The sequence below is a fragment of the Sinohyriopsis cumingii genome, chromosome 18, assembly GCF_028554795.1.
Source record: "Sinohyriopsis cumingii isolate HCF-2022 chromosome 18, ASM2855479v2, whole genome shotgun sequence".
Classification (NCBI taxonomy): Eukaryota; Metazoa; Mollusca; class Bivalvia; order Unionida; family Unionidae; genus Sinohyriopsis; species Sinohyriopsis cumingii.
The window spans coordinates 75,636,222-75,650,014 of record NC_142978.1 but is presented as its reverse complement, the minus strand read 5'-3'; positions in this window follow the sequence as shown (position 1 = coordinate 75,650,014).

The window sequence follows — 13,793 nt, the reverse complement described above, 5'->3', positions numbered from 1 at the left end:
AAACTTATAAGTGAAATAGATAGAGATATGAGCAGATATAAAGAAAAAACCAACACGAGCCCCCGTACATGTAAACAAACAATTTAATCAATTACATAAAACAACTGTGAGAATTCATTACGTGAGGAGTATACTCTTCTTTTAGAAATTAAACTTTCACCGAATTACTAAGAAACACAATAGATTTAAATAAAACAGCCGATCTGTTTACTGGTAGATTTAGCTCATCATAGGATCGAGTGAACAATCGGAGTCAACGTCTTATACGATTGCATGACCTGCTCGTCCCCAGTTTGTTCTGCTTCCACTGTAGCTGCTCATACCCTTGGCTCTCAGGATAATACTTTCCATCATCCGTCTCGGGATACTCTCAGAATACGTTTCAGAAATTAAATCGGCGCAGGATTACGTTACAGGATTGTACGTCCCACTGCACTTCTCTCTATACTTCTCAGTATACGTCTAAGGGTAACGTCACATTATACGTCTCAGGATAACGTCACAGTATACGTCTCAGGATTATACGTCTCAGGACTGCGTCACAGGATTATGCGTCTCAGGAGCTATTTTCTCCCTTTTTAGATAAATATAAATAGAGACAACCTAAATTTCCTGTTATTTATGATACAGGGGATTCTGCATTAATCTCCCTCGTTATCAGATTTTACTATCAGTGTTAGACAGATGCTAAGGCTATCAATCTACTCCACATGTCCTATAATGACCCTAGTTAGTCAAATGGCTAATTCGTTACGCATTGACATCACACATTAACACACCACACGAGGCCTGGGGTCCTGAGCCAGCCTTAATTTACACAGAGAGTAAATGGGATACATTACATCAATTACTACATCATTTCAGTCAATACACACTTACTCTTAATCATACGTGAAATCTTCTAGATTCGGTGAATTCACACGGATTCTCGTAAGTAATCATATTAACTAATGTAATGCATTAAATTCTTAGAACCTAATTGTTATGCAAACAAGACGGCAAATTCAAACAATTCGTCAAACTTATCTAAAGAAGATTAATGTACGACGTCCTATGCATAAACTCAACACAGTTATACTTTATAAAGCAAATTATTATACGAATGTCGCAAAAAGATTCATGCAAATACAAGTAAAGAAATTCAGCAAAGCATTATATATGGCATCAACAAGTTACATGAAATTGTCACACTACCTTTGCTTTCAACGTTCCTCCCTCTAATCGCCAAATTGGTTCGTCGGTGTCTTTCGACAACAGTCCCCTTTGGACAACAGTTCTTTTACGAGGAAATTTCTTGCAAATCCCCGGAGCATACCTTGGTTTCTCTTGCAGAAAAGCTTAGACTGATTAAAATTTTCGATGTTGCGATATAAAACCTAGGAAATTTTGTGTGGAAAACACGCTCCTTATTTAACGTAACCAATCTGAATGAAACATCTTTGCCGCCTTTTTCAGAGGCGCCAAAGTCGGGGTCAGCTTGACCCGGTAGCTTGAGTAACAGATTTTCTGAGATTTCTCAATTGTGACAACTTTACCATGAAAATGAAGTTTACCGTGTCTCTAATAGTCCGTCTGGCTGCTGTATAAACAAATGCTTAATTAGGAACAAAATTCTCCATCTAAAGGACATTATCGAACATGGTAGTATGGTGAGTTGATACGCGCCTGTCTCCATAATCTAATCAATGGTTCTCTGGTCTCAACTAATGTATTCTTGTTATATCGCCAGAAATTTGCCCCTTCACAACGATGCACTTTCAAATTTAAATGCTTGAGAAATATAAAATATTATTTAAATGTAAATAGAGTAGCTAAATATAACTGCAGGTGTAAGTTGCGTCTCCAATGAAATTAGGCGGGTTAATATTATTCAAATTATAACCCCCATGCGATGATTTATACTTATTAAGTTTGTAAACCTCCATGCGATGATTATTACATTTTATCGAATACATATTATGGTTCGTCTCCACTTTTAAGAAATAAGCATTTATTTGGTAAAGTGCATTATTCAATTACTTTTTAACTCCGCTAAATTCATTAATCTTGTTAAATTTTTAACATGGCATTATTAATTTCATGATTATTTTCATTTCCTATAAGTGAATACAGCAGGTTCTTGTCCTAGCTTTCCACTATATTCATCCTTCATTTTTCCAACAACTTTGTTTTATTTGTTGTGCGATAGCGTGGGTAATCGTGTGTATCGTACATTATATTATTAGTTTTCGTACAAACAAAATATTTTATGTTGTCATGTACGAAATAAGACTATCAGTGTCCGTATATAATAACTTAATATTATAACCAAATGTAGCTTTTATATGATTATAATAAATGTCACACTTAAGCAATTTACTAAAATTCACCACCTCTTGCTCAGTATATGTAATTCTGATTAAAGCATATGAACAGCTTAGTAAGCATGACTAACTCAATGAGTTTGCTGTCGTTCTTCTTAGCACACAGTTATTCAACAGCTTAAGAAAATCTTCATCAAAATTCTACTAACTTGTGCTCAAGTGTTAGTATTTATATGTTACTGGACTTGTATGGGAAAATATGAACGAGTTTTTTTTTTTTTTTTTTAAATGGAAATACTGCACGACCTTGGGAGTGCAGAATATCCTTCCGAAAAAAACTTGTTCATATTTTCCATGCAAAAAAATGCAGTAAGCTTTTTATTATATGCTAATTTTCTTATCCTACCTAAGGCTTAATTATATAAACAAAGATACATTACAAGAAACAAAGTAACTGAATATATGCCGTATTCCAAAGTAAATACACAAGCACAAATTCATCATTACACAACAACACCATTATTAATGCGCACATAACTCCGCCCAGATAAATTTGATTTTAGTCGCTCGCTAGACATAACTTTCGAAAGAAAATGGCGTTTTGGTCTACTAAAAATTGAAATTTTGAGTAATATTGTGAATGAATGCGCATTGCAACAACTTTTCCATTTGATCTGGAATGAATAGATTTTGGTATTTTTTTTTCTTTTTCGTTTCTACGAAATTTTGTGATTATGGACTGGTTTTATCTATACCAATTCTACATGAAGTACATCGGATTTCAGCGGCGACGGAGCAGCTTGTTGACATCTACAGAGAAAAGCCTTACTATTATGCACAGGAACACTCCCCTTAACATTATTAGAAGAACTACAAACACTAACAAGAGAACTACCCTTAAAATTACGTAGGCAAGAACTGCTCCTCCGATACTCCATTCGATTAGATACCCACCCAGACAACCATCCCACCAAAATAGCTATAAACAAGTGTAAAGTTGTCTTCAAACCCAAAATCATACCCACCACACCAGGTGGCAAAGTAATTCTTGAACTAAGAGAAAAGATACCTCTACTAATAAAACAGGTAACAAACAATACAGACCAGAACAAATCACCATGGTTACAAAACACCATCAAGAATTAACATTGAAACTACCAAATTAAACAATAAAGAAGGACAATAAAACTTACTAAAACCTGTACCGGTAAACGAAATCAACCAAAAATATCCGGTCTATGTTAAAATATATACCGATGGATCAAAAACAAACAACCAACCAAGAACAGCAGCAGCAATAGTCATCCCTGAATTCAATATACAAACGGGATCCAGATTACCTGACTATTGCTCCATTTACACCACTGAATTCTGGGCTATACTTGAATCACTACAATGGATCAAAGACAACCAAATACATAAAGCAGTTATTATAAGCGATTCCTTAATCGTTATCAAATTGATCCAAAATCGCAATACACACTCTAGGGAACAATTCCTCGACAGAGCATGCCAATTAATCCACGAGCTCTCCTTCCCACTAATGACAGCCTACCATTCAACTTATGGACCCACAGATTGAGGCCAAACTAGCAGGGTTCCTTGAACCCATTAAAGCCTGGGGGAGGTGGCACCATTCCCTTCCCCAGGAACAGCTAGCAGGCTGCGGTACAGTCAGAAAAAAGTGGCACATGCACAACTGTGCGCACGACACTATAATTAAACTCAACAACAACAAAAGTGTGTTTCTGTTCTGCCATTGAACGTTAAAATCATAATGTTGGGAAAATATGAAGTCTTTCAATTGCAATTATCAAAACGACGCCACGGAATATACTGTTTATTTCATTTTCAGTGCAGTAAGGAAGATGTAACTGCACTTGGAATATAATCGAAATTACAAAACAGTTTCGAAATGTGTAATCAAGCTTGAGAACCCATGACAAGGCTCATGTAATTCGGGGTTGTAGAGCTAAGAAAGTACATTTAAATAAACTTCAGGATGGAAAACAGTAAGTATAAGTTTTTCCATTCTTATTACCAGCTAAAGAAAACAGTTTATGCGTTATCACTTGCATGTTATTTGTAGGTACCCAGCAATTTTATGAAATTTTGCGTCTATCACCCGCATAAATCCGAAACATTGTATCAAAAACGTCAACGCAGAATGTGGCAAAGCAGCTGCTATGTGTCAGTCCACGAAACATCTGCTTTAGTTCATTCAGAAACAAATTTAATCAACCAAAACTTACAGCGCCTACTACGTTGGTGTACATGATTATTTACAAATTGGTTATCATACAGCAATCGCTGCACATTTCTGATATCACGTTCAGTCGCTTCCTTAAAAGTTTTTTTTTGTTTGTTGACTCTTTGAATTCATCCACATTGTCAACGTTGGCATCTCTCTTCAAAACACTCAAACAGTTGGTTTAGTTCATTCACAGGCAAATAAAAAAATTCAAAAGTGTTGGCGTCTGCGTCCATTATTATTTTTTACAAATTGAAAGTAGTTTCTTTATTCACGTTTGTTCAATATTAATTGAACACGAGTTCAATATCGTAAAGTAGTGTACGATTCTGACAATGTAAAGTTAACGGAGAAAACAATGAGCGTACAATAATAGAATTTACTGAATAAATAGAGCCATTTTGGTTACATTCTACAAAACGGCGACTACCACGCCAAATTTATTACATTTGCTTTCTATTGTAAATTACTTATATGCAGTATGTATTTTCTCTTATACAGTAAATTTTGTAATAATTTATCACAATAATTTCATTTGTAAGTCGTTCAGCCTTTGTTATTTAACTTGTTGTTGTTGTTGTTGTTGTAGGGTTTAACGCCATTTTTTCAGCACACGATAGGCTATACATGGCGGCCAGTATTAATGGTGGAGGAAGAACCCGGGAAATCCCCAGAAAGAACCACCGACCCTCGAGAAGCTACTGGCAAGCTTTCTCACATACCCACATTGGCCGAATCCGAGACTCGAACCCACGCAGACAGAGGTGAGATGGCAGTGATTTGTAACGGAGAGCGCCTTAGACCACTCGGCCACTCGGGGCCCCCTATTTAACTGGTAATGTTTATAGTGCTAATTGACAATACTTACGAGAATCATGCAGATCCTCTGGATAATATAAGTTTACTAATACATAACCCTGGATAATATAAGTCAGCTTCTAGTAATTAACCCTGGATAATCTGGGCCGACTTCTAATAAATAACCCTGGATAATCTAAGTTCATTTCTAATAAATAACCCTGGATAATACAAGTAAACTTCTAATATTTAACCCAGGATAATCTAAGTAAACTTCTAATAAATAGCTGGTCAATACAAGCAAACTTATAATATATAACCCGGGATAATCTAAATCAACTTCTAATATTTAACCTTTTTTTAACAATTGTCAGGAATATTATCAGGGAATTGGGGCGGGGAATCCATTTAAATTTAGAAAGACCACATAATACCCATTCAATATTACAATCGTGTGGGGCTCTTCTGCGTACGTAAGGTGTCCGTCTCCAATACTGAAGCAAAACGTATACCGAATTCGACCGATTGACGAAAATAAAATACTGCAACGATTACCATTCGAAAAGAGGCAATTGCCACCAGACTATACGCCGGACTATTTCTTGAGAATCCCGTTCTAACGGCAAGTTCACAAGTTGGCTAGAAGACGATTTTATACACATTTCCATCTTTTAAATAATGTATTTATTTGTATGATTCTAAAAGATACATTGTAAATAGGCTTTTCTGGGCTACATGTTCAAGAACGTCATGGAGTGAGTCTTCATGTTTACATTTAGATATCACATTTTCATATGCATTTTGAGTCGAAATGTTGGATATTTTTTGTACATTTTATGAATATCACTTTTCTTATCGTACTTTCGTGAAACAAAATGGATTTTTGACCCAGAATAACACGTGATCCAATGTTTACACAAATGACGTATCGTTGAGCAGAATTACCCGACGCGCAGAATTGGCCGTCATGGTGGGTACTTACCGAAGTTTAAGTCTGAAATCCAACTGTTATCATACCGGTAATTAGTAAGAAGTGGGTTGCTAGCGTTAGCATATCTTTTTTGATTCCATTGAAATACAGGCTCTCACTGCATTCTCTATAAACGAATGGATATGAATATATGTTAATAGCTTTAATTTTAGTAAATCATCCCAGAACATACATTGACTACTGAAATAACGAACTGATTGTAAACTAAAATGTTTTATTACCATATTTTAAAACATTTTGCGAAACATCAGCAAGTAACAGGACATACGTTTTTTAATATAGGTCATGATATTCTCCAAGGTCATATAGTTTACAGGTCTCACAAAATCTTTTGACCTAACCATGAATAAAACGAGCCCTTTTCTGGTAGTTTATCTTTTTAGATTTAAAAAACAAAAACAAACTATCAATAAAATCATGGGGTTAAAACACAGTTTTGTTGTTAATTAAATTTTATCTTAATCAGTATATTTAGGAGTAATTTTAAAATCGTCCGTGAAAAGATTAGATAATAATTTATCCAAAGTACTATTAAGAAATTGTAAAGACGCCACAAAATGGAGCTGATCGTTGCTAAATGTCGCATAATTTTCCATGGTATTTTGTTTCTATTTTAGTTTTCCATTTCATGCTCCAATGCCAGATAGTCTTAAATGCCCATTATGCCTCGTTAAATTAAAGAATACTACGTGGTATTTTGTCTTATGTGCGGATATTTTAAGTTGTAAATTACAAGCTATATGGGCTGATTCTCTATAATTACCAGTACTATGACAATGACCTCTAACCTTATCATCATCACGTGTTTTTATATCCATAATTAGTCAAACAATATTATGCTGTTCATGAGATTACCGTCACACGTAACAACAATAGATGAAAAACTATACCGTGTTGCCCACCAGCTTGCTTTGTATTGTCACCTTGAACAATTTTAATTGTTTTTATTCAATCTTTCAAAAACAACACACACACACACACACACACACACACACACACACACACATACATACATATACATATTTGTGATAGAAATATACAAAATTCATAGTATTTTACCTTTCTGTCAGATGAAGAAACGTTATGCATGTTGAATAAACGTGTTTATTGGGAGAAGTTTCAGACTGGTAATAAAACAAACAAACAGAATCATTTGATAACAATGATACTTGATTCATGTTGCTATAAAATATATTATATTTGATATTATGAAAATATATTATATTTGATAATGATGTTAGATATCTTTGTTTGAATTGTGGCTGTCATCATAGACATAAAGTATTATATGGACACGTTTATTATTACGTAGACACATGAAATATTACAACAGAGTCAAAATAGAATAAGAAATATCATACAAAAATGTATTGCATGATTATGAAATTGAAAATCGCATCACTTTCAACTGCGAAACAAGAGAAAAATGCAAAGTATGTATATAATGCAGATTACTCATTTGAAAATCATGCATAGAGTAACAAACAAAATAAAAAATTGCTTATACATATTTTTTCAAAGATCAAGCAGATTGATAGCATATATATATATATATATATATATATATATATATATATATATAATAACAACGAAACATGATTATGCTAACGTAAGGAATGATATAAAAAACAACATCAGGATAGTTCATTCAAATGCTGTAATAATGTTTGTTTATCAAGAAAACTTGACACATGTTTGTGCGGACTATGATTGTTATATTCAATCTCAATTTAATTTTAAAAATAAATTTTAATACCTCTTTCTAAATTAAGAAAATGCTTACATGTTTATTTGAATTTTTATATAAGTAACTATATGTATGATTCTTCTCGGCTCTTTATACAAAGTTTGTATAGCAAATATGATATTTGTTTTTCTGTTTTACTAAACTCTCAGCTATATGCAACATTTCTTCCATGTATATTACGCAATTATATAAAATAAATTAGCTATAAAAATTTGGGATAATAACAAATAGTACCAATGATGGATACTACAAAATATGAAACAAGAAACGAAGCTATAAATATAAAAATGAATTGCATGAACTGAAACGTAAAGGAGGATTACAACATCGTTCTACGGAAATGTTGCAAAATCTAAATATGAAACGATTTTCAAATGAGTATAAGTTTTCAGCTGCAACGAATACGCAAAAGGTGGTAGTGGTGCTGCTAGCAATAATGAGTTCAAGACTGGTATTATATATAGACGCAATAACAAGAGGGGTTATACATACACTAATATTAGATAGATATAGACACAGTAACAAGAGGGGTTTAAATACTAATATTAGATAGATATAAACAAAGTAACAAGAGAGGTTAACATACTAATATTAGCAGCAGGGATGGTGATCAGACCAGTTCTGGAGTAAGTCCTTTTTGAAAATAAAGCTTAATACAAAAATAAAATATGAAAAAACAAGGTCAATAACATCAAACCGAAGCCTCTAAACGACCGAGAAAAAGTAGGGAGGGTGAACAGACCAGTTTTGGAGCAAGTCCTTTCGGGAAAAAATGCTTCATACGAAGAAGAAAAAAAATGAAAAGACAAGGTCGAAGACGTCAAACCGAAATCTCTAACCGACCGGGATTTTCTCTGAATGGGTTAGCTCATTTTGTTACTTTATCTTTGTCGCTCGTGTTTTCAAATTTGTATGTGTGTTTGTTTACCCACCCGGACACTCATTGTTTGTCATCACCCTCCCTGCTGCTGTCTCTCAACCCAAATATTTATCAAGACCTACACGATATCGCGACCGAGGATCGTGCCAATTTATCGTGATAAATCAGTGTGGGGTAGCTTGCGCACGTGAAAAGAAGTTTTTGAATCATATCCATATCCCTTGAACACCAAGTCAGATGAATATTTCGCAGAGTATGTGTATCGACTCCATCAAACACAACTAAAGCATTGCAGTTACCTCTGATCACTTTAGGTATTTGTGTATATCGCTGAGTAACATAAATCACGTTTGTGCGACGAGTTGCATTTGATTGTTTGTCCAGCATAACATCATCGTATACTACGAGATTATTAATAAATCCATCGAGGTCATCTACAGATGGGACTTTATCAAAGTCAGTGATATTTAAAATCACGAATATAATTGCCGTCCTCGTTCAACAATTTTGCATTTTCATTAAAACCTTTAAGCACACCTTAGCATCGCTGATCATCTACGGATGGTGCCACTATCTATAACTTATTCCACTTGAACCATCTCATTATCAGATTAAGTAATAATTGCGTCTTACCAGATCCAGATGGACCTATGATGATTGCTCTGATAGAATTTGTTAGCGCTGGATAATGCTTGATTGGCTCTTGATTTCTTGCCGCTGAGAAATCAATAGCATCTGTGTTGAACAAATATAATAAATAATATAGATTTATATTGGATTTATATTGTGTTCGATGCAGAGCACCCACCCCAACAATTGGATTATTAACAATAATAACAAAAAATAAAATAAAAAGCGTACACTTAGAGGCAAGTGTGTGAAATGTGGGATAAAAAAATGAAACAAATTCTCCCTTGAAAAGTCAAGGAAAACAAGTGGTGTTATCACTGCTTCACTCGGAAAATTACCAGGAGCTCCATGGGCTAAATACCCAGGAGAAAAACATATTCCTGGATATAATTATTGTGGTCTTGGAACACAACTTGATATCCAACTTGATGAGCGAGATCATCCAAGACTGGAGAGTGTCAAATAAATGCTATTGATCAAGCATGTCAGATTCATGATGTATCGTATAAAAATAAGGATTTACGACAACGACATATTGCAGATATGAAGTTGATTCACTCGTTAAATTCCATACAAAACAAATCTCTCAAAGAAAAACTTGCTAGCTTCCAAGTAAAATCCGCGATGAAAGGTAAACTAGTGTTAGGGGCTGGTAATCAACCGATTATTATTATTATTATGGAATCGATTTATTATAGCCAAATAGGATACTGGAGGGGTAGAGCAGCGATTAGTAATATTGCTGATGCAGCAAATGTCACAAGGTCTGTTGCTGCAAATTGGTTAGCACGACAGGCAATATGGCAAATTTAACTACCACCGCCTAAACAAATTCAGTATGCACATTTTGATGTCAGCGCTCGAAATGAAGTTCATCAAGCGGATATTTTGTTTTTCTACATGATACTATTAAAACTGTTACACGTCAATCACGCACATACAAATACGCGTTGACTGTCGTTGACGTTGCAAGTAGGTATAAACAAACAGAACCACTATCAACTAAAACAGCCACTGACGTTGCATCTGCGTTTGAAAGAATTTATCAACCTGGTGGTCTACCATAGCCACAGTGCTACAGGTTGATCATGGCAAGGAATGGCTTGGTGCAGTATCATCTCTGATAAAAAACATAACGTCAAAATCAGACGAGGATATATCGCAACTCATCGTGATTAGGCAATCGTTGGGCGATTTAATCGAATACTTGCTGAACGGTTATTTGGATATTAGTACGCACATGAAATATCCACCGACCTTAAGTCCGGGGAGTAGAGATCTCTTGAATGGGTTGCGAGACTATCAAGTGCAATAGCTGCGCCAAATAATGAAATTACTCTTGCACTTTCCATGAAACCCAAGAATGCGATCACAAAAACATATACCAATACAACGACACGAATCCTTCTCAAAACAACCAATACTAGGTAAAGAGTAAACTGCGGTAACTCACCATCGGTGTAACTCACAATTGTACCTAACTTAGTTGTTGTTGTTGTAGTGTTTAACGCCATTTTCAGCACACGATAGGCTATACATGGCGGCCAGTATTAATGATGGAGGAAGAACCCGGGAAAACCCCGAAAAGAACCACCGACCCACAAGAAGCTACTGGCAAGCTTTCTCACATACCCACATTGGCCGAATCCGGTACCTAATTTAGTTCAGCCCGATAAATTAACATTACTTAGACTTATAAATATATTTCTCTTCGTTGTATCACTAATTATAAAACCGAATTCATCATCATCTATAATTAATCTTGTACAATGTCGTATATAGTCATATGTTTCTCCATGGACAAATTTGCCAATTATTTTTCTGCCAAGATCTTTTGCGATTTTGTTCTCAAAATCAATTATATCAGGATTTTCATCATCAGAATATTTCTTTTGTTCTGGTAAACAAACTTGTTTCTTTGGACAATATGATAAAATTGCTTCACTTACAATCAACGATATCAATATTTTTTACATCAAGCAGATATCGTAATAAAACTACTGGAGCCCAACCGACTTCGCTAAAACGTTTTCCAAACCAAACAGCGACAATCGGATGAAGACCTTTGGCAAAATTAAATGATGTGATTCGTGCAAATCCAGTTATATCAAAATCTGGTAGAGGTCCCTTTATCGATACTCTGGTCATCTCGTGTGTTGGATGTCCAAATCTCTTAAAATACTCAAAACATTCTCCCATTCCAAGAAATCTTCCGGGATAGCATGCAACCATATCAATCGAGATAACATCCTTATAATCGTATCTGGTGTTCCACAATCCACCGTGTCCGTATTCAACACAACTGTGTTGTATTTTATTTCTTCAAGTAAAGCTCACCGTGTTGGTTTCCACGAATTTTCCTTCTAAGCGAAATGATCAGCAATGCTACTCGCTACAATAAATTTTATTCTAAATAATATCTTTGATCGTTGTGATAATTAATAATCGTAGCCGCTCGTTGGTAATTCGTTGTAGCATCGATAACACCTTCGGTGTCTCACAAAATTCTGATTGTTGACCACACATGAAATGCACCATCGCCGCGAAATTAAAGTGGAGCAAAATGCATTTGTGAAACATTCCATCATCAAGAATTTTGAGGTATCTCGAGATATGATCAGGAGCTGTCGATTGAAAAACCAGTTGGCTTTGTCACTAATACTGGTTATCCCATGATCCTTGCTGGGAATGAACATTATTGCTCGCAATGGTTTATTTACGAGTGTTTTCACAGACTGTCTTGGGATCGATCAAATCCGAAAAATAATTAAATGATTAATTTACAGGGTATTACAGAGAGTCAAAATTCTGCACGTGGTGGTACTGTGAAAATATAATAAATTTCCTAGGGTTTTAAATCTCCAAATACAGAGATTGGCGAAGAAATGTATTTCAATCACTGAATGCAGCTGGTAAATATTTTGATATTCAATCGCGTTCAATACAATTTGTCGCAAATAATATAATCAAATCAATATTTTCGAAGAAATATAAACAAAAATAACATTTTAGTATCGATTGCATTAGATGCAAGCTATCCGGATGAAGGGAGATAACTCTGTAAAACAAAACTCATTCCGGTAGAGTAATTAAGTAGTTACCTCGGCTTGTTACTGCGTAATAACTACAGCAATTTCTTTTTTGTGTCATCCTAATTATTATACAGTATCGAACTTTGTATGTGGGAAATAACATAATACTAATTTCAAGAAAATGTTTTACCTACCTGTTCACTTCCACGAATAGACTAACTGAAGGACCACGAAGAAAAATTCTGGTTCCCTTTTATAATCGTTATAACGCCTACGTGGAACTACCAAACAGAAATACGTAATGAATTATTTCGGAAATTCACAATCCGGTCTAGAAAATACGTTTGGAAATTCCACGTAGGTGTTATAACGATTATAAAAGGCAACCATAATTTGTATTCGTGGTCATTCAGATAGTGTATTCGTGGAAGTGAACAGGTAAGAAAAACATTAGTTTGTTGTGTCTGTGCTATAATGTACAATTGTTGTATCGTCCTAATGAATTACTGGTTGAGGAATACTCTTTTTATCAGATGTTTATTACATAATGAATTTCTAAAATAATAATGCTATTATTTATGAAGTTAACAAATTACATAATAATGTTATAAAAATTTCTGATCCTGAAAAAAATATTTTTGATTTTGAATCATTACTACAACGAAATCTTGAAGATAGATTTATATTATCAGCAGAATACCAATTCATTTAGCCGATTCAACAATCTATATTACAATCCTTGGCGACAGTCAAAGATACAGAAGTTGAAAAATTCGTATCACTCGCACGCGCAATTGAAAAAATTAGATCAGAATTATCTCACGAATACGAAACAAAAAAGGTTGCCAATACACTCGTAAGGCAGCTGAGAAAAATTATGTCTGATCGTGTGAAGCGACCCATTGTGAAAGTGGAAATGAAAACAGTGACAAAGTGACTAGTAATTGTGAAAGTGAAAGTGCTGTCACTAGTGACTGTGGTAACAGCCAAACAGAATAATTCATTTCTGACTATATTAAAAAAATTCTTCCGAATATAATATTTATTTTTATTCTGATTATAATATTTATTCAGATTATAATATCTATTTTTATTCTGACAATAATATTTATTCAGATTATAATATTTATTCTGATTCAGATTTATTTTGTATTCTGATAA